Source organism: Phyllobates terribilis, unplaced genomic scaffold (assembly GCF_046119375.1).
Source record: "Phyllobates terribilis strain yellow unplaced genomic scaffold, ASM4611937v1 Scaffold_7__3_contigs__length_470593459, whole genome shotgun sequence".
In the NCBI taxonomy this organism is placed as follows: domain Eukaryota; kingdom Metazoa; phylum Chordata; class Amphibia; order Anura; family Dendrobatidae; genus Phyllobates; species Phyllobates terribilis.
In genome coordinates this window covers 260,600,299-260,622,680 of record NW_027362767.1, presented here as the reverse complement: position 1 = coordinate 260,622,680, position 22,382 = coordinate 260,600,299, and the positions used below count along the sequence as shown (strand labels likewise).

The window sequence follows — 22,382 nt, the reverse complement described above, 5'->3', positions numbered from 1 at the left end:
GGAAATAACAGCAGTGGGAGCCGCGTAGGTTCATCAGGGGTGTCGGGATATGGAACGCAAGGAGCGAAAGACAAAATGGGAGCGTGCTGGCAGTTTAACGACGGGCAGTGCAAATACGGGACGAACTACAAGTTTAGGCACGTGTGCTCACACTGTAGTGGAACATCACATAGGGCAGTTAAATGTTTTAAGAGAGGAAAGGGCAGGGGAGCGGCTGGAGCTAATCAAGGAGGAGACTCCCAGTGAACCATCTCGCGATGGCCCCCTTTCTAAATAGATACCCTGATAGGGAAAAAGGCGAGACGCTTTTATAAGGGTTTTTCGGAGGGTTTTAGAATCCCTCCTCCGGAACATCAAGTCCCCTTTTCTTTAAAAAATTTGTGCTTTGCTTTAGAATACTCGTAAGTGGTTTCTGAGAAATTGAAGAAGGAAGTGCGGTTAGGTCGCATGGCTGGCCCCTTTTGATTGTTTGCCAGTTGTTGGTGCAGTTGTTTCTCCATTAGGTGTAATTCCAAAAAAGGAGCCGAATAAGTTTAGACTTATTCAGCATCTGTCTTATCCAAAAGGGCTGTCAGTAAATGATGGCATTGCTCCGGAGTTGTGTTCAGTGGTTTATGTGTCATTTGATGACGCAGTAAAATGGGTCCGTAGGTGTGGGCCGGGGGCTTTGATGGCTAAAACTTACATTGAATCTGCGTTTAGATTGTTGCCAGTGCATCGGGATAGTATCAAGTTGTTGGGTTGTCATTGGGATGGAAAGTTTTACTTGGATAGCGCAACCCACAGGTAAGCATCTATGTCATGCGCATTGTTTGAAACCTTCAGTTCATTTTTGGAATGGGTAATAAAAGAAGTTGCAGGGATTCAGTCGGTGATTCATTATCTGAACAACTTTTTGTTCAAAGGGCCCCCAGATAACGTTGGTGTGTTATAATTTATTAGCCACAATGGAGTGTGTGGCAAATCGTTTTGGAGTTCCTCTGGCAAAGGAAAAAACGGAAGGCCCATGTACTGAGTTATATTTTCTCGGCATTTTAATTGATTCGGTCAGGATGGAATGTCGGTTGCCCGAAGATAAGCTGTCTTTTTTAAAACAAGCGTTGGAGAGAGTATTCAGGCTTAGGAAGGTAATGTTGAGGGAGTTGCAATCCCTGCTGGGGAGATTAAATTTCGCATGTCGGATCCTACCAATGGGCAGAATATTTTTTAGGAGATTGGCGAGAGCTAGGGCTCCGCATCACTACATTAGTTTGAAAAAGAAACACAGGGACGATTTGTTAGTGTGGTTGAAGTGTTTGGAAGCTTAAAATGGGCGGTCGTTCATGCTAACCGACGTCGTTGACAGCGTCAATTGTGAGATTTTCACGCACACGGCAGGTGGCGCACTGGGAAATGGCCAGTAACTTGGAAGGAGCATGGATATTTAAAAAACTTGGCATTGATAGAACTCCTTCTGATAGTGATTGCAGTGTCAATTTGGGGTGCTGCTTTTAGGAATGGGAAAGTAATATTTCATTGTGATAATATGAGCGTGGTTAGTATTATCAATACACTCTCAGCTGCTTCCCCACCGGTGGTCAGGTTGGTTAGAGAATTAGTTTTCCGTTGTTTGGAATTGAATGCATGTGTGTTTGCAGTGCATGTTCCTGGAATACAAAACTCAATTGTGGATACGTTGTCTCGTTTTCACTGGGATCGCTTTCGCTTGGAGGCACCAGAGGCGGACGTCAATGGAGAAGATTGTCCAGAGCATCTATTGAGGCTCGTGTTGGAGGAGCAGAAAGATTAATTCGGAAGTCAATATCAAACCAGACCTGGGTTTGGCGAGTATGGTCAGAATGGGTTGAGTATTGGGAAAATATAATATCAGATAAAAACGGGATGCTAGCAGTTTTGTTTTTGGTGGGCCGGTCAGCGAATTTACGTTGGTCAGTGGCGAAAGTTAATAAATTTATAGCTGAACTTGCATTTGGTTTTAAGATGCAGAGAATTAATGATGTAACTAAGTCTTTTCATGTGAGGCAGGTGTTAAAAGGTTTCAGGAGGGGGAAGGCAGAAAAGGATAAGCAGAGACCGAACTCTTTTGAAGTTTTGGAGAAATTAGGTGTAGTTCTTGAAAGTATATGTGGTTCCAAGTTTGAGGTAACTCTTTTTAGATTAGCATTTTTGTTGGCCTTTTTCGGGGCACTGAGAGTAAACAAATTAGTATTGCCAAGTAGGGCTAGGTCAGGAGGTTTGTTTGCAGAAGACATTAACTGTTGGGTTGGAGGCATTGACTTTTGGGCGCGTACATCAAATGCATCACTTAGGAAAAGGTACGCGGGTGGTGTTGATGGGGGGGGCGCATTGATGTGAACTAAGAAGCGCTTAGTGAACCACTGGCGGTTTTGGGCAGGCTGAGTGGGCACCCTGCTTTGTCATGCTGATGGGAGTTGTTTATCCCATTTTCTATTCATAGTGGGTTTTAAAATTGGGTCTACAGAGTTTGGGTCTGAACCCCTCTGTATACGGTTCACATTCATTTAGGATCGGGGCGGCCACGGAAGCAGCAGCTAGGGGTTTGGCACTGGAGGTTATAAGTCTCATCAGGAGGTGGAGCTCAAGTCGTTATTTGTCTTATGTTAGGCGCTGACAACGGGCCAGGTTACTGTTTTTGGGGCGCCGTTGGTTAATTGCTAAATTTTCTTTGTGGTTATCGTTTTCTCTTTTTACAGACTGTGACCCATGGTTAACATGGATTTTTGGTCATTCATTCGTCCATTGGGGGGCGTTGCATGTCAGGCCGAACGGGACGCAACTAGGTTTCGGAAGGGATAGGGTAGTAATAACATGGTTGGGTTTTCGAGGCATGGTATGGAGCAGGGTATTGCCAGAATTAAATAAAGCAGCTGGATTGGATAGGATGCCGGATATTCGGGTGCTGCACATGGGTGGCAATGATCTTGGGGCAAGGCCGGTGAGAGATCTGATGCGTGCCATGCGTTTTGATCTGCTGCGGTTGTGGACATCTTTCCCAGGTGTCTTAACAGTATTATCCGAGATTTTCCCGATAAAAAATTGGAGAATGGCACAATCGGAAAGAGGGATTAATAGGGCCAGAGTAAAATTGAACAGAGCAATCTCCGGTTTTGGAACAGTGGAATTAGTGTTCGGCTCCACGATTTGGAAGGTGGGGATGGTAATTTTTGGCTCAACGATGGAATACATTCAAATGCAATAGGAAAAGATTTGTGGGCACTTCCTCTTCAAGAAGGTATTGAGGGAGTGTTGGCGGTGGTGGGGCACTCACAAGTCTGAAGTGTCAGGACTGTTCATGGTTGCGGCATGATTCGGGGTCCTTGGAGTTGGTATTAGTGGTGGAAGGAATTGAATAATTCACTTCCAGGTTAACATGGAAAGGGGGGATCTGGCTTTTTATTAGCTCTGGATGGGGTTTTACCCTGGGAGCTGGTGGGTGGAGAACTATCACACACTGTGGTAGTATGGTGCTCTCGAGTTGGGGTTCACGGCTGAGGGTAAATTAGTTAGACTGCACCAGATCTAAATTTTTAGCTTCAAGGACCTCCACCTTTTTCTCTTTCAAGTTTACATGGTTGCTATTTTAATTAATGTTGTAATGTTTTAATAAATGGCCGCTGTGGCCAAAATTTTCCAAACAAAATGGTGTCAGTGTGTAAAATGGGGGCAGGGAGTGGGGGAGGAGGAATAAAACGAGTCGGCCATACTCAGTCATGAAGCTGGCATCCAATAGTCAAACAAGGTGGAAAAGTCTATAGAGTTTTTAGAAAGCTATTTCCTGCCTCAGTTGACAGTGAGCGTCCCGTGTCAGTGGTGCTCGCTGTTGGGCGAGGACCATGCTGTCCTGATATGGTTTCTATTTGATTACTTGGGGCTTTGTCCATTGTGATTTTATCATCTTTTCCACGTCGGCTGAGACAACTACACCAGCTTGTAAATGTGTGCTTGAACCATTCCGAGGCATAGCAGTACAGGATGGGATCCATACAGCAATTGGTTCCCGATAGCATCCATGTGACATAATAGGCTACTTCAACATTTTCCAGCAAGGAGCACATGGATGGGAAAAACAAGGTGATGGTCACCCCCATGGTTCTGGTGATGTGCACTGGAATGTAGCAGATTATAAATATTATTAAAGAGATGAATATTGTCTGGACAGATTTGGAGACCATGACATTGGTGAGAGTATTCATGGGATTCACTTTGAGGATATATCGACTCAGGAGACTATAACAGACTAAGGTTGTAGTGAAGGGAATGAAGAGACCCGAGAAAAGGATGACCCAGTTCCAAACAAAAAATAAAACCGCTTGCTCTGTTTGATGAATACTGAGACATTTTGTGACTCCGTGAACATCAGAAGTCTGCAGAACAAAGAAGAATGGAATTCCTTGTAAGAGGAGACAAACCCAGACACCAATGCAAAGTTTTGTGATGAATGTTTTTGTGGTCAAGGCCATTCTCTTAACACTGAGCAACTGAAAAGTATCTGTGAATACTGATGAGAGTAAGAAAATATATACTGCCGTACATGTGAGTGCTGAGGAGAAAGACCTTAAACTGGCAGAAAAATGTTCCGAATGTCCTGTGGTCGGTCAAGGAGTAGATTATGATCAGAGGAGCTGCTGGAGTGATGATGGCATCAGAAATGGCCAAGTTGAACTGGAGAATCACAGTCGAGTTCCATTGTTTTACCCGAAACCAAAATATCCACAAACTAATACAGTTCAGCACAAAACCGATGAAGAAGATGAAGCTCAAAAATATCGGGATGAAAGGATTAATCTCTTGAGGCTTACACCCAGTAAAATTTACATCCCGAAATGTAGTTTTGAGCTGAAAAATGAAATATACAGATGACAGTGTCTGTAAGAGATTGCAAGTCAGTGTTATACCCTTTAATAAATCTTGTAGTAACTCAAGGTTTAATATATATTTCAGTTTTCTTAAATTAAGAATTCCCAATTAAGGCAAGGCAAAATTGCAAGGAAGTTACAAAAGAAGGCAGTGAAACGAAATGTGATATTTGTGTAGTATATGAATGTTGTGTAAGAAAAGTCACAATTTGTACAAGGTTGAAAATCACAAAGGTTTGTCAGTTATACACTGCTTATCATCGTAGTTAAGGGGAAAACTTATGTTGTGAACAAGGGTATATAGCATACAACTACCACTATTATGGTTTCAAGCTAGTCTTTAACATGGCGCAGAGGTGGCACTCATTACAGTTCCAAGCTAGCCTTTCACCTGGAAGGAAAATATTCCCTATTGCAGTTTTTAGGGGCACTATGCATGACATGTAAGCAGACCCCACATTAGCTCCCTTGCAGGCTTTCACATGACATCAAAGTAGCCCCCACTACAGTTCCTCTGTATTCTTTCCTATAGCATGGAAGCAGCCCCCACTACTGTTCCCTTGTATTCTTTCCTATAGCATGGAAGCAGCCCCCACTACTGTTCCCTTGTATTCTTTCCTATAGCATGGAAGCAGGCCCCACTACAATTCCCCTGTATTCCTTCCGACAGCATGGAACAGCCCCCACTACAGTTCCATTGTTGTCTTTCTTATGGCATTCAAGCTGTGCTCACTCTTGTAGCCTTTTACATTGCATGGAAGCTGCCCCCACTGATATACCTAACCTCATTTAATGCATCTGTATTTCTGTCAATATTCTAGAGAGTTATACCATACATATATTTCATTTTTATATACTCTACATTGGTCAGTTATTTGTGTATTTAATATGCCGTAGTAAATGATAGTTCAAGTTGTTTGCGCATTCTCTTAATAATAAGCAAAATACATGGATTTCATAGACCATAAACTCATCCATTTTCATCACTAATTAATTTTTTTGTCTTTTTATTTTCTAGCAAGTTGTGTAAGGTACAAATGAAACAGTTGTGGTGATGTAGGAAATAAAGCACTGACCTGATCACAGCTTTTCCAAATGTGACTGACACTGACAGCTGCAGGAAGTTTTCTGTACCACATTGGATGTAATGTGCAGTAAGTACCATCCACTGGTTCCTCCTGTTTTGCGTAAGTTACAGACAAAATAAAAATGCTAGACACAGTAAAAATGCCCAAGTCTTAAATGGGTTGTCCAGTCAAAAGTGATAAGTCTGCAGTTACTCAGTGTGACTGCAGACTTATGAATTTCCCCCAGCGCAGGCACTGTGCGCTGCGGGGATTTGCCGGTACAAGACCCGGTAACAGAGGGTATGTATGTGTTATACATACCCCCGGCCAGTGGGCGTGGCCTCGCTCTCCATACACTTGTATTGAGCGAGGCCGCGCCTTTAGAGAATCTATGGGGTCTTGTTAAGAGAAAGATGAGAGACTCCAGACCCAACAATGCAGACGAGCTGAAGGCTGCTATCAAAGCCACCTGAGCTTCCATAACACCTCAGCAGTGCCACAGGCTGATCGCCTCCATGCCGCATTGATGCAGTAATTGATGCAAAAGGAGCCCCGACCAAGTATTGAGGGCATTTACTGAACATACATTTCAGTAGGCCAACATTTCGGATTTTAAAAACATTTTTCAAGCTGTTGTTATAAAGTATTCTAATTTACTGAGATAATGACTTTTGTGCTTTCATTGGCTGTAAGCCATAATCCTCAACATTAACAGAAATAAACACTTGAAGTAGATCACTGTGTTTGTAATGACTCTATATAATATATGACTTTCACTTTTTGTATTGAAGAACTGAAATAAATTAACTTTTTGATATTCCAATTTAATGAGATACACCTGTAGATACCAACTCCAAACGATCATAGAACAATGGGAGAACAGGGAGTATATATAACTGGTACACATCAACTATGGAATAGACATGAATAAACATTGGAATGTAAACAGGAACATGACAAAAATAAGAAAATGAAAATCAGCTGCACAGTAGCTCAGACACAGTGGTCTCTTAATATTACATAGTAAAGTGCAGTGCAGATAGGTCAAAAAGGGCCCTAAAGTTTCATATTTCAGTAGATGAATGGCACTGCCAAAATAGTAGATAAACACCCCTCAAGGCAAGGGCCATGACGTTACCAAAAGTGGAGCACCACTGGTCAGAGGCAGGGCAGCAGGGGGTGATGAAGGGGAACGCCTCAACGTGAGTTTCGCCACGCAAGAATGGGCTTTCTCAAGAAGCTGTGGGACAGAAAGCTGGAGGACTTTTATATGCACGTAGAAAGCGGTCATGTGGCCATCACATGATCGACTTCCGATAGAGGCGGGCCACACATGAAAGCGCTCAATGGTGCATGCGTCGGGCATCAGAACTCACCGCTGCGCGCGTCCAGGCCTTCGGGGCCACCGCGCAGACATGCCGGGAGCGCAGAAATGCCGAAGCTCCCGGGCATGCGAAGAGTGCCATGAGACGGCCGGGCGCGCGCGCGGCTTGGAGCAAACCACAGCGCATGCACACCACACCAACAGGGCCTACAGAGAAGCAGATAGATGAGAACGATACAGAACAGGTAATCAATACATATCATGAAATTGATATCAACAAGAAATGTCTTCACTCTGTGGTCCATTATGTAACCGAAGGTGATGCTGATAAGGAGGATTAGTTTTCACTATTTGGTCCGCAAACAAGCAAGATTAAAACAGATCCTCCAGGGCATCAAATCCCTAAGTATAAAGAGGATAAGGGATAACAGGAAAAATAAAGATATATTAACAAAGAATTAAAAACAATAAAACACCATCACTACATAGTGGGGAGACTAGAATAGAACAAGAGATATAATATCAGAATCTGCAGGAATATGCAAATGGAAAGTAAATATATAGATAAGATGCAAAGCTTAAAGCCTCATTAAGGCCACATGGAGCCACAGTGTCCAAAGTGACAATCCACCTTGTCTCTTTCTGAGCCAGGAGTTGTTTAATATTCCCACCCTGGGCACCCAAATGTAACACATCTATACAGCGTACCTTTAAAGATTTTTGGATCCGAATTATGCTTCGCCTGAAAGTGTCGCGGTAAGGTTTTTAACTTATGGGGGTCTGCCACTCTCTTGGCCGCACCAATGTCCTGCACCTGGACTCTTGGCTCTCTTGTGGTTAGCCCAACATAAAACCAACTGCCAGCCGCAAGTGGCAAACTAAATAACGTTGGTGGTACCACAAGATACGTAGTGTTTAATCATAAATTCCCGAGAGCCATCAGATAGGAACAAGGTGCAGCGCAGGACATTGGTGCAGGCAATACAGTGGCCGCAAGGGAATTATCCCACCACGGGTCCACGTGTCTGAAAGGGGTTGGATTGAGGGGGAACGTAGTGACTAGTCACAAGAAGATCGCCAACATTCTTAGCCGTCTTGCTGTTATTAAAGGATAGTTGCCCAGGGATGTTCCCAAGGAGGGCTCCGTGACCAAGATGCTCCAGTGTTTCGTCAGTATATCTCGCATCGCATCCCACTCATGGTTAAATGTAGAAATATAGCGGATTTTTTCCTGTTTGTCCCTCGTCCCAACTCCACCATGATACAACAAACTGTTGCGGGAGTTATGACAAGCCCTCTGATAGCCACTTCTTATGCTTCTTCTGTTACCTCTCTGTTTTTAAATCTGTCAGTCAAATTTGATGCCTGTTTTTCAAATCTGGCATCGGTCGAGCAGATCCGCCTCATCCTCAGAAACTGTCCGACCGGGATGGCCCTGATTGTGGATGAATTATGGGCAAAACCAGCGTGGATTAATGCATTAACCGCAGTCTGCTTCCTGTATACATCGGTCTGGGTGGAAGAACTGTTGTCAACCTCCAGAGCGATGTCAGGAACTCTATTTTCCTCGTATGATATGTGTAATGCACACGCCCGGACTGACTGACGTGTGCGTGTATATGTAGTGATTCCATTGGACCGTACCGGAGAGTGAATGCCTGGAGGGGCGTAACTAAGTATCCACCCGATCCGACCAAGGTCGCACGACGGCATACGACGCCAGTGCACCAAGGAGGGACCGAGCAGAGGGACCAGGTGCTACTCCAGGTCAGACCCGGGACACGGCTGTTGACCCACACCAGGGAATACAGGAACAGGCAGGTTAGGCTGGCACACAGACTGGTGGGTACAGGCAGACACGGCAGGTATGCAGACGGGTGGATGCTGGCAAGCACGACTGGTATGCAAACAGGGAGGTACTGGCAGGTACGGCCGGTATGCAGGCAGGTGGATGTTGGTAAGCACGACTGGTATGCAGGCAGGGATGTACTGGCAGGTACGACAGGTTGGAGCACAGAGTGGATAGGACCCAGTACAGACTGGGACTCAGGAACGGAACCGCAGATGCGGTGGACAAACACAGCAGAGTGGGGCCGCCCGGAGCGGCGAGCAAGACGAAGCCGCCTGGAGCGGTGAGCGAGAGTAGAACAGGATGAGGCCGCCTGGAGCAGCGAGCAAAGGGTCAGAGCAGAACGAGACTGCCGGAGCAGCGAGCAAAGGGTCAGAGCAGAGCGAGACTGCCAGAGCAGCGAGCAAAGGGTCAGAGCAGAGCGAGACTGCCGGAGCAGCGAGCGAAGGGTCAGAGCAGAGCGAGACTGCCGGAGCAGCGAGCGAAGGGTCAGAGCAGAGCGAGACTGCCGGAGCAGCGAGCGAAGGGTCAGAGCAGAGCGAGACTGCCGGAGCAGCGAGCGAAAGGTCAGAGCAGAGCGAGACTGCCGGAGCAGCGAGCGAAGGGTCAGAGCAGAGCGAGACTGCCGGAGCAGCGAGCGAAGGGTCAGAGCAGAGCGAGACTGCCGGAGCAGCGAGCGAAGGGTCAGAGCAGAGCGAGACTGCCGGAGCAGCGAGCAAAGGGTCAGAGCAGAGCGAGACTGCCGGAGCAGCGAGCAAAGGCAGGGAAGAGGGGACAGAGCTCTGTTCACACGGAACAGACAGGAAGGGAAAGGCAGAACCAGATACCCACAGGGTACTTGTGAAGTAGCGAGTGGACCACAAACTCACAAACGGAAGTACAGTGACAGCGAGCAGTAGTTGGTACGAGTTCGGACTCTGCAGAAAAAGGGAAGATATGGGCGTAGAGAGAAACGGGAAACAGGCTGGAAGATGGTTAGGACAGGAACAGACACTGGGAAAAGACACAGACAACAGATCTAGGTATACGGCCCTTAGAAGGCAGAAGGAACAGGCTAAGAGCGTGTTCACACGGGCCTGGAAATACAGCCTCCAGGAAAGGCAGCTGGCTAGAGAACACAGACAGGACTCAGTTCAGACACGGGAACTGATACCGCAAGGCAGGAAACATAGACAGGACCTGGCACTTCAGTGACTAGAAGCCAACTGACAGTACAAGATGCTCAGGCAAGGATTCCAGGGAGCAGCTGGGTTAAATACCAGGTGACAGGCAGCAATAGGCTGAGGAAGCATCAGGGGTGTGTCTGCAGTAGCTATAAGAAGCAGGAAGTTCAGCGGCCGTCGCCCTAAGCAGACAGAGCAGAGCAAAGCAGACCATATGGAAAGAAGCCAAAGTGATAGTCTGGACTGGAAATCAAGTGCGCGCTTTTGCACAGTGGGAGATGGACCACTATGCAAGGACGCCGCCAGGTATGTTACAGTACCCCCCCCCTTACGCCCCCTTTTCTTTAGTCCTGCCAGAATCTTCCGCAGGGAATTCGAGGGCCAATCCTTCACTTCAAGGAGATTACTTCTGCTGTCCACAGAAAAAAATGGTCTCCATCTGGGTAGCTAGGATGCTACCTCCTATCCAGCCATCCTCAGCAACAGACGAAACGGGTGGAGTACCAGGAACAGCACACAAGGAAGTCTCTCTCCACATGTTTTCAGGTGGCATCCCAGAGGGTACAGGAGACAACTGGAAGTCCTCCGCCGGGTTGGAGGGGGGCAGAGACTCGGGGGTAACCTCTGCTTCGGGGTACATGTTGTCAAGCTCACTGGATGAAATGGGCGAGGTATCAGGTACAAGGTGTAGAAACGTCACTGTCCCTTTGTTATCTGGTGGTACCCCGGAGGATTCAGGAAACAACTGGAGGTCCTCCGCCGGGTCGGAGGAGTGCAGAGACTCGGGGGTAACCTCTGCTTCGGAGTACACTAGGTCAGACTCACTGGACGAAGCGGGCGAGGTATCAGGTACAGAGTATAGGAAAGTCTCTGTCCATTCGCTACCAGGTTGGACCCCGAAGGGTTGAGGAGACAACTGGAGGTCCTCCGCCTGGTCGGAGGGGTGTAGAGACTCGGGGGTAACCTCTGCTTCGGAGTACACTAGGTCGGACTCACTGGACGAAGCAGGCGAGGTATCAGGTGCTGAGTATAGGAAAGTCTCTGTCCATTCGCTACCAGGTAGCACCCCGAAGGGTTCAGGAGACAACTGGAGGTCCTCCGCCTGGTCGGAGGGGTGTAGAGACTCGGGGGTAACCTCTGCTTCGGAGTACACTAGGTCGGACTCACTGGACGAAGCGAGCGAGGTATCAGGTACCGGGTGTAGGGAAGTCTCTCTCCATTTGTCATCAAGTGGTATCCCGGAGGATTCAGGAGGCAACAGGGGGTCCTCCACCAGGTTGTAGAGGTGCACGGACTCGGAGGTAATCACTGCTTCGGAGTACCCTTGGACAGGCTCACCGATTAAAGTGGGTGAAGTATCAGATACCGTGTGCAGGAAGTCCTGTGTGGATTCTAGGTGGACAGAAGTTTCTTCGGGCAGGAGAACTGGTGCGCTACCCACGCACATTACCCGTCGGGGTTGCTCCAGGATACAGGGAAATGAAGCTTCAGCAGGGACTTCAAGGTTGGGATCAGGAGGTGATTGGGAGGACAGACCCTGGCGTGATGGCTTGCCTCTACGCCTAGCACGTCTGGACTGCCTCTTGAGGTTGGGAGAAGTATTCCGGAGAGTGTAGTCATCCTGTGTGGATTCTGGATGGGCAGTAGTCTCTTCGGGCAGGAGGACTAGTGCGCTACCCACACACATTACCCATCGGGGCTGCTCCGGTATATTGGGAAGTGAAGCTTCAGCAGGAGCCTCCGGGTTAGGGTCATCGAAGACCATTAGAAAGGCCACCAGGATGGCCTGCTGGTCCAGGACGATAGGATCCTGTGCGTCCCATAGGGGGGTGATCCATTTCAAGGCATCACCCGCTAGGTAAGACATCATGAATCCCACCTTAACCCGATCGGTGGGAAAACAAAGAGGGTAGAACTTGAAGTGTAGCAAGCATTGCTCCACAAATGCACGACTGTCTTGGATCCCCATAGTACCGTGGTGGATCCGCAGGAACGAGTGCTGATAGATCCATCTGGACTGGTGCGTAATTCGTCTGGAACTCAGCTGGTAGCAAAAAAATACATTTCTTCTAGATGCACGTATTCGCTGAAAAACGTCTCAGAGAGCGAAGGCCGTGGAGCTCAACGGGAACCATGGCCTGAGCATGCTGTAATGCACACGCCTGGAATGACTGGCGTGTGCATGTATATGTAGTGATTCCACTGGACCATACTGGAGAGTGAATGCCTGGAGGGGCGTAACTAAGTATCCACCCGATCCGACCAAGGTCGCACGACGGCATATGACGCCAGTGCACCAAGGAGGGACCGAGCAGAGGGACCAGGTGCTACTCCAGGTCAGACCCCGGACACGGCTGTTGACCCACACCGGGGAATACAGGAACAGGCAGGTTAGGCTGGCACACAGACTGGTGGGTACAGGCAGACACGGCAGGTATGCAGACGGGTGGATGCTGGCAAGCACGACTGGTATGCAAACAGGGAGGTACTGGCAGGTACAGCCGGTATGCAGGCAGGTGGATGTTGGTAAGCGCGACTGGTATGCAGGCAGGGAGGTACTGGCAGGTGCGACAGGTTGGAGCACAGAGTGGATAGGACCCAGTACAGACTGGGACTCAGGAACAGAACCACAGATGCGGTGGACAAACACAGCAGAGTGGGGCCGCCCGGAGCGGCGAGCAAGACGAAGCCGCCTGGAGCGGTGAGCGAGAGTAGAACAGGACGAGGCCGCCTGGAGCAGCAAGCAAAGGGTCAGAGCGGAGCGAGACTACCGGAGCAGCGAGCAAAGGGTCAGAGCGGAGCGAGACTGCCGGAGCAGCGAGCAAAGGGTCAGCGGAGCGAGACTGCCGGAGCAGCGAGCAAAGGGTCAGAACGGAGCGAGACTGCCGGAGCAGCGAGCAAAGGGTCAGAGCGGAGCGAGACTGCCGGAGCAGCGAGCAAAGGGTCAGAGCGGAGCGAGACTGCCGGAGCAGCGAGCGAAGGGTCAGAGCGGAGCGAGACTGCCGGAGCAGCGAGCGAAGGGTCAGAGCAGAGCGAGACTGCCGGAGCAGCGAGCAAAGGCAGGGAAGAGGGGACAGGGCTCTGTTCACACGGAACAGACAGGAAGGGAAAGGCAGAACCAGATACCCACAGGGTACTTGCAGTGAAGTAGCGAGTGGACCACAAACTCACAAACGGAAGTACAGTGACAACGAGCAGGAGTTAGGTACGAGTTCAGACTCTGCAGAAAAGGGAAGATATGGGCGTAGAGAGAAACGGGAAACTGGCTGGAAGATGGTTAGGGCAGGAACAGACACTGGGAAAAGACACAGACAACAGATCTAGGTATACGGCCCCTAGAGGGCAGAAGGAACAGGCTAAGAGCGTGTTCACACGGGCCTAGAAATACAGCCTCCAGGAAAAGCAGCTGGCTAGAGAACACAGACAGGACTCAGTTCAGACACGGGAACTGATACCGCAAGGCAGGAAACATAGACAGGACCTGGCACATCAGTGACTAGAAGCCAACTGACAGTACAAGATGCTCAGGAAAGGATTCCAGGGAGGAGCTGGGTTAAATACCAGGTGACAGACAGCAATAGGCTGAGGAAGCATCAGGGGTGTGTCTGCAGTAGCTATAAGAAACAGGAAGTTCAGCGGGCGTCGCCCTAAGCAGACTGAGCAGAGCAAAGCAGACCATATGGAAAGAAGCCAAAGTGATAGTCTGGACTGGAAATCAAGTGCGCGCTCTTGCACAGTGGGAGATGGACCACTATGCAAGGACGCCGCCAGGTATGTTACGATATGTATAGGTAAGCTTAATCCCACGTGAGTTAGAATTTAAGTGCTCCATAAATTCCTCGAGCTCCCTCACCGTCCCCCACCAAAGAAACAAAATGTCATCAGTATACCGGAGCCATGACAGTATATGGTCCGCTTCTCCCGCGCCCTCGCCGCCAAAAACCTCCCTTGCCCAGGTTCCAAGGAAGAGATTGGCGTACGAGGGCGCGCAGGCCTCCTCCATGGCCGTGCCACGCCTCTGCAGGTATACGGTGTCTTTAAGCATCAAATGATTAAGGACGAAGTGAAGGAGCTTTAGGATAAAATCACATGAAGGGCCGTCCAGGTTGGAGGTCCCGAGGAAAAGGCGGACTGCATCGAGACCCAAATTATGGCTTATACAGGTGTACAGAGTTTCAACATGCTGTGACCATTAGGATTCCCTCTTCAAGAAGAACGCTGTCAACCTGTTTCAGGACGTCTGTCGTGTCTTCTATATAGAATGGCTGCGTCCCCATAAGAGGCTGCAAATAATGGTCAATGTATTTGCAAATTGGTTCACGGAAGCCATTCAATCCAGACACGATCGGACACCCTGGTGGGTTGACGACGTCCTTGTGAATTTTGGGCAGGAGGTAAAAAGTGTCTGTCCTTGGGAACCATACGGTGAGGGCATCAACTGTTTTTTTGCTGATAACGTCATGCTCACAAGCATGGGCAAGGATCCCATGGAGTGGGACAGCTTGGTATAAGTATTTGTGTCCCTCAACTGCCTGAATGCTTCCCTTTCATATTTGGATCAAGGCCACACTACGTGGTTGCCCCCCTTGTATGCTACCTTAAAGACTACGTCCTGATAGGACTGGAGTTGTCTTATTGCCTCACTTTGTGCATGAGTGAGGTTGTCATATCTTCTATGTCTGGGAAGTTGTTTTAAATCCTCAGTAATGAGTTTGACAAAAATCTCCACAGTCAGGCTAAGAGAAAAGGGAGGGAACCGTGCGGATTTGGAAAGCAAGCATTGTGGTACCCCACCTGATGTTGGAGGTTCCTGCTCCAAAAGAAGATCCTCCAAATTTTTGATAGCCTCTCACTGTCCCACTCACAGGGTCCCAGATCACCTAAAGTGGAGTTTCTTGAGGATACGTTTGCGATCAAACAGGTGGAGGTCTTTTAGGGCTGTGAAAAAATCAAAAGCGTTAGAGAAAAAGACAAGCCTCTACCAAGGACCTCCACCTGTGCCGTAGTGAGCACGTGGGAGGACAGATCAACAACCTGGAGCCCCCCTGTGAACCACTAACCTGATGCCTAATGGTTGTTGTACTTTTTTTAAAGCCCTGTCACACTAAGCAAGATCGCTAGCGAGATCGCTGCTGAGTCACAAGTTTTGAGACGCAACAGCGACCTCAGTAGCGATCTCGCTACGTTTGACACGTAGCAGCGACCAGGCCCCTGCTGTGAGATCGTTGTTCGTGTCAGAACGGCCTGGACCATTTTTTGATCGTTGAGGTCCCGCTGGGTAGCATGCATCGGTGCGTTTGACACCTTACCTTACCTGGCGACTCAGAACTGAGACACATAGGCGTGCATTTGCGTTGCCTTTTCCGCGCCCCCTCAGCTCCGATTGGTGGTCTCTACTGCGTTCTGATTGGGCGGCCTTGCCTAAAAGAAGGCAACATAGTAGCGCTTCCGTCCTTTGTTTCTGACCGCGTGCTGGTTTGCAGATCGTAGTAGAGTTCTCCGGGCTGTGACTCCAAATCGATTTATCTGTTCTTCAACTGTTCTTCTGACACCTAGTCTGGAACAAAGGACGGAAGCGCTACTATGTTGCCTTCTTAAGGCTCCCACCCCTCCCCCTCCCCATTTGAAGATGATTTATTAGGAGGTGGTAGTTTAACCTCTATCGAGGTCACCGACACATTTGAAGTAGACCTGGAACGTGAATATGAATTGTTCCTGTACCGAGGACGTAATCTCTTTCTTTTGTGTTCCTCCACCTGTAGACAAATTGTGTCTGCTTATCCCGTACGTCCCTCTGGAATTTTTTTTTATTTATTAGATTGAATTTCTTTAGCCCACTTTTGGGATTCCACGTCATTTTCATCATTCAGTTTTTTCAAAGAATCACTGGTCATATCTTTCTTGAGAATGATTTGAAAATGTTCAATTTCCCCAAGCGAGGTCTGGTTCATGTTGTTCAGTAAGGTCATAAAACCGATAGAACATGTATCCGCCAGGGACTCCCACTTGGTTTTAAAGGTCTCGTCCTCAATGGAAAATGAAGGAAAAACCTGCTCGCAGGCCGCTAGGGATGAGATTTTTTTCAATATATTTAGTACACAACGCATGGTACCACCATTCAAACAAGCAACACTCGCATTCAAATCAGCCCTCACCTCCTTTTAAACAGGCCTACTTCACAACCCTCATATCTTCCTTATCCTACAACCCCCAAACAACTATTCAACACTTTTAACTCCCTCCTCCGCCCTCCACTGCCCCCTCCGACCTCCCTCATTGCTGCTGAGGACTTTGCCACACACTTCAAAAACAAGATTGTCCAAATAAGGTAAGCCTTCATTGTCCGACCACCACAACCCCTTTGTTTTCCAGACCATTGCTCTTCCCCCTATAACCTCCCTCATCAACATCACTGAAGGAGAGCTTACTCGCCTCCTCTCCAAATCACACCTCACCACTTATGCACTTGACCCCATCCCACCTCCTCCCCAACCTCACCCCCACACTCATCACATCCCTAACCCATCTTTTCAACCTATCACTAACTTCTGGTACCTTCCTCTCTGCTTTCAAACATGCCACAATCACACTCATCCTCAAATAGCCATCCCTCGACCCAACCGCTTTGTCCAGCTATCACCCCATATCGCTGCTCCCATTCGCCTCCAAACTCCTTGAGCAACATGTTCACGCTGAACTCTCCTCTCACCTCTCATCTAACTCTCTCTTTGACAACCAACAATCTGGCTTCCGTCCCTACCACTCCACCGAAACTACCCTTACCAAAATTACTAATGACCTACTTACAGCCAAAGCTAACAGACAATTCTCCATACTCCTCCTTCTAGACCTGTCCTCTGCCTTTCACACAGTTGACCACTGCCTCCTAGTACAGATTCTCTCTTCCTTTGGTTTCAAAGACCATGTCCTATCCTGGGTCTCCTCATACCTTTCCAACCGCACATTTAGGGTCTCCCACTCCCACACTACCTCCTCATCCTGCCCTCTCTCTGTTGGAGTCCCTCAAGGCTTTGTCCTATGACCCCCCTACTCTTCTCCATCTATACCCTTGGCCTGGGAGAGCTCATAAAGTCCCATGGTTTCCAGTACCATCTATGCCGATGACGCTCAGATCTACATCTCTAGCCCAGACGTCACCTCTCTGCTGTCCAAAATACCAGCGTGTCTATCAGACATATCCTCCTTCTTCTCCCGCAAACTCAATGTGGACAAATCTGAACTCATCATCTTTCCTCCATCTCACGTATCTTCCCCATCTGAGCCATCTCAATAAATTTCATCACTCTTTCCCCTGTACCAGAAGTCCACTGCCTCGATGCTAACACTAGACTCTGCTCTGTTCTTCATTCCACACATCCAAGCCCTTGCCACCTCCTGTCGCCTTCAGCTCAAAAATGTTTCCAGAATCCTTCCTTTCCTCAACCCTCAATCTACTAAACTGCTTGTGCATGTCCTCATCTCCCGCCTCGACACCCTTGCACTTCTCCAGTCTGTCCTTAACGCTGCTGCCCACCTAGTTCATCTCTCTCCTCGCTACTCCTCCGCTACCCCCCTTTGCAAATATCTTCACTGGCTCCCAATTCCCTAGTGTATCCAGTTCAAACTACTAACACTGACCTACAAAGCCACCCATAACCTTTCTCCTCCGTACATCTCTGAACTAATCTTCCGATATATTCCCTCACGTAATCTCCGGTCCTCCCAAGACCACCTCCTCTTCTCCACACTTATTTGTTCATCACCCAATCGCCTCCAAGACTTCTCCCGAATATCTCCCATCCTATGGAATTCTGTGCCTAAACACGTCTGATTATCCGCCACACTCGGATCCTTCAGACGGAACCTGAAAACCCATCTCTTCAAGAAATCTTGCAACCTGCAATGACCACGCTGCCGCACCACCACCACCAGAGCTGCTGCAGCCCCCCAACCTACTGTCTCCTTCCCCATCATCCTTTAGAATGTAAGCCCGCAAGGGCAGAGCCCTATTCCTTCTGTACCAGCCTATCATTGTTAGTTCATTTACTGTAAGTGAAATCTCTATTTTGTATGTAACCCCTTCTCATGTACAGCACCATGGAATCAATGGTGCAATATAAATAAATAATAATAATAAAATGCAGGTTCTCCTTTTTAATAATTTTTTAAACTTTGCAATGTTTTCCTACAGATTCTGATCCCCCCCCCCCACTAATTCATTATTGTCAGGGTCCTTAAAGGCGTCATTCAATTCAGAGAGCCAGTGTCACGGGTGGTGTCAGGTGTAATACAGTTGCTCTGGATCTGGCTGTAGAAGGTCACTGTGCTTGGCATTGTAGACACCTTCTTAATCCTTATTCCTTTAAGACCCAGCGGCAACCTCCCCTCCTATTACTTATTGGCACACCCTTGCATGGGAGTTAAAAACCCTCAGTTTGCTCCAGGCAATCGCCGGTGATACTTCTATGTATAGGCTTGGAGCACTAGCATTCGGCTAGCATCTTCTCTGGTGCCCTTGGAGGACTTCCGACATTACTCCTCTGGTGTCTGCTCAAGCTAAATGAATCCCCTTTTTCTACTTTGTTGTCTTTAGTTTGTAGTGGGGCCTGACCAGTGCTCACCCCTCCCCCTCCCAATCTAGGGCCAAGCATTAGGGATATATAGGGCTTAGGTTTCCTGCTCGGCGATAGGTGTGGAACCTATATAGGGACAGTAGGATAGGAAGGGAGATATTAGATCTGCCTAGGGGTCTCCACTCCCCCTTTCCCTAGTGTTTGGGCTACCTCCCCCTCTTACCTTCTTTCCCACACCTTGCGTGAAATTATCACCGGCCGTACATAAATAGGAAGAAGAAAAAAAAACTGAAACGTCGTTTTATTTGTGTGTTGTTTTTTTTTCCCCTTTCTCCCTTGGTTCATGGATCCTGTTACAGAGCTGGCAGGGCAGCTGCGCATGCTGACTCTGGAGGTGTCTGACCTCTGCTATGAGGTACAGTGGCTGCAGGTCCTTAATGTTGGGGTCTCTGCGGGTAGGCCGGTCCAGCTTGAACCCAAGGTTGCCATCTCGGACAGGTTTTCAGGAGGTAGAGTCAAGTTTTTTGTGTTCAAGGAAGCTTGCAATCTGTATTTTAAACGTCGTCCTTACTCCTCTGGAGATGAGGAGCAGCGGGTAGGAATTGTGATCTCACTGCTGCAAGAAGATCCTCAATCCTGGGCTCTCTCTTTGCTGCAGGGTTCGGTTTGTCTCCAGTCAGTGCCCTCATCTATGATGACCCTGACAGAATCTCCATGGCTGAGTCCAGGCTATGTCGCCTTCAGCAGGGGAATCGGTCAGTAGAGACATATAGCTCCGAATTCCGCAGATGGGCAACTGATACAAAATGGAATGACCTGGCTCTCAGAAGCCAATTTTGTCAGGGCCTTACTGAAAGGTTGAAAGATGCTTTGGCAGTGTATGAAATCTGAGAGTCCTCGAAGGCTGCCATGTCTTTGGCCATACACGTTGACAGACGCCTTTGAGATAGTTGGGTGAGACCATCTTCTCTGGAGCTCTCTTTTTGGAGTAATTCTCCTTTGCCAGGGGTGAACCAGTACTGGGGGAGGTGGAAGAACCAATGCAGTTACGGGGTGCCTCTGCATTGTACATTTCTCCTGAGATGCGCAAAAAAAGGGGCATATTGTTTTTTGTGTGGAAAAAAGGGACATATTATTGGGGCCTGTCCCTCGATTCCTAAGCAAAAGGTGACTCTATTAACCCTTGGTAGTCTGGAGTTGGATAATCAAGGGGTGCTTTTATCATCAACCTCAGTTCTCGGTTTGTCCTGACAGCAGAGGTGGTGCTAGAGAGCAAGACTGAGAAAATTTCTGTGTTTGACAGTAGAGCTGGAGTCAGCATGGTTGATGTTGAGTTTGTGAGAATTCATGGTCTTGCTTGCTGTACTTTAGCTAAGCCCATTCCCATCTTCGCTATCGACTCAGCGCCACTTGCGCAGAAAGCTCTAACTCGGATTGTACATAATGTAAGACTGAGGGTGGGGTCGGTTCATTGTGAGATAATCCCTTGCTATGTCCTGGACGGTCTTCCCACTCCAATTGTACTGGGTCTACCATGGTTGGTGAAACATAACCATTGGTGGATTGGAAATCCAGAGAGAACATTGAGTGGGTATATTACGGTCATGAGAACTGTTTAAACATCTCCCTTTCTACAGTCTCTATAGAGACCTTATCTGCGTGTTTGTCTGGTTTTGAGGACATTTTTTTCTGAGAGGGGGTGTCAGGATTTGCCTCCTCCTCGTGCATATGACTGTCCTATTAACCTGACCCCCGCAGCTAAACTACCCAAGTACAGACTGTATAATCTTTCTGGCCCTGATAGACAAGCCATGAAGGATTTCATTGTGGAAAGTCTGGAGAAGGGACATATCAGACCCTCATCTTTGCCCATGGTGGCAGGGTTCTTCTTTGTGAAGAAAAAAAGATGGTGGTCTAGGGCCCTGTTTAGATCTCCGGGAATTTAATCAAATTACCATCAGAGATCCATACCCTCTTCCTCTGATTCCAGATTTTTCAGCTAGGTTGTGGGAGCTAAGGTGTTCTCCAAGTTGGAGTTAAGGGGAGCCAAAAATCTGGTTAGAATCAGAGAGGGAAATGAATTGAAAACAGCGTTCTATACCTCTGAAGGGCATTTTGAGAGTCTGGTTATGCTTTTCGGTTTGACCAATGCATCTGCGATGTTCCAACATTTCATTAATCATATTTTCCATCATTTGATGGGCAGGTTTGTGGTGTGTTTTTTTTTTATGATATTTTGGTTTACTCACCTGATTTTGAGACACACCCGGGGGCATGTTAAACAGGTGCTTCAAATATTAAGACATAGCAAACTATATGCCAAACTAGAAAAGTGTGTTTTCACCATCCAGGAGGTGCAGTTTTTGGGGTACCTGTTGTCATCTTCGGGTTTTCGGATGGATCCGGAGAAGATCCATGCTGTCCTTCATTGAAACCGTCCCGAGAACCTGAAGGCTCTACAAAGTTTTCTGGGCTTTACTAATTTTTACTGGAAATGTATCCAAAATTATTCGGTAATTGTGAAACCCCTCACTGACATGACAAAGAAGGGGTCTGATCTTTCTAAATAGTCGGATGCCGCCCTGCAGGCTTTTTCCTCCCTAAAGAGCTGTTTTGCCATTACACCTATACTCAGTCAACCCGTTGTTTCACAATCCTTTATTGTGGAAGTTAATGCGTCGGAGGTATTATTTGGGGCTGTGTTGTCTCAGGGTCCGTCCCCTGGTTAATGGCGTCCGTTCGCTTTTTCTAAAAAATTGTCTTCGGCTGAGAGAAATTATGACGTAGTTAATGGGGAACTTTTGGCGATTTTAAATTGGCGTTCGGAAAATGGCTACATTGATTGAAGGGGGCAGTTCATCCCATTACTGTTATCACAGACCACAAGAACCTGTCATATCTTCAATCGCCTAAACGTCTCAACCCTTGGCAAGCTAGATGGTCCCCTTTTTTTTTTTTTACTAGGTTCAATTTTGTTGTCATTTTCCGTCCAGGAGTCAAAAACGTCAAGGCTGATGCTTTGAGCTTCCCTGGTGGTGGTGACCATGAGAACACTGCCCTGATTTTGCAGAAGGAGGTAGTCATTTCGGTATTGTATCTTGACCTGGAGGGTGAGATGTTGGAGGCTCAGGGGGACGCCCCTGCCTCCTGCCCTTCAAGAAGGCTATTTGTACCATCTTATCTGCGCTGCAAAGTAATTAGGGAACATCACAACTCTGTGCTTGCTGGTCATCCAAGTGGTAAGGCAACTGCGGACTTCTTTTCTCATAGTTTTTGGTGGCCGGGGTTGCATCAGGATGTGATTGAACACGTAGCTGCTTGTAGTATTTGCGCGCATTCTAAAGTATCGCATGTCCATGGTATTTATTACCGACCTACTGGTATCTGCAGGGAAAACTGTGGTTTTAGTGGTTGTAGATAGGTTCAGTAAAATGGTTCACTTCATCGCATTACCGGCACTTACAAATGCCAAAATTCTTGCTCAGGTGTTTGAAGCTTCACGGGGTTCCCTCCGATGTAGTATCAGGTC

General features: G+C 47.9%; 1 pseudogene; it reads right to left on the bottom strand.

Moving 5' to 3' along the window:
* Positions 1-3,770: 3,770 nt before the first annotated feature.
* Positions 3,771-6,016, bottom strand: LOC141155493 (lysophosphatidic acid receptor 6-like; annotated as a pseudogene).
* Positions 6,017-22,382: the final 16,366 nt, after the last annotated feature.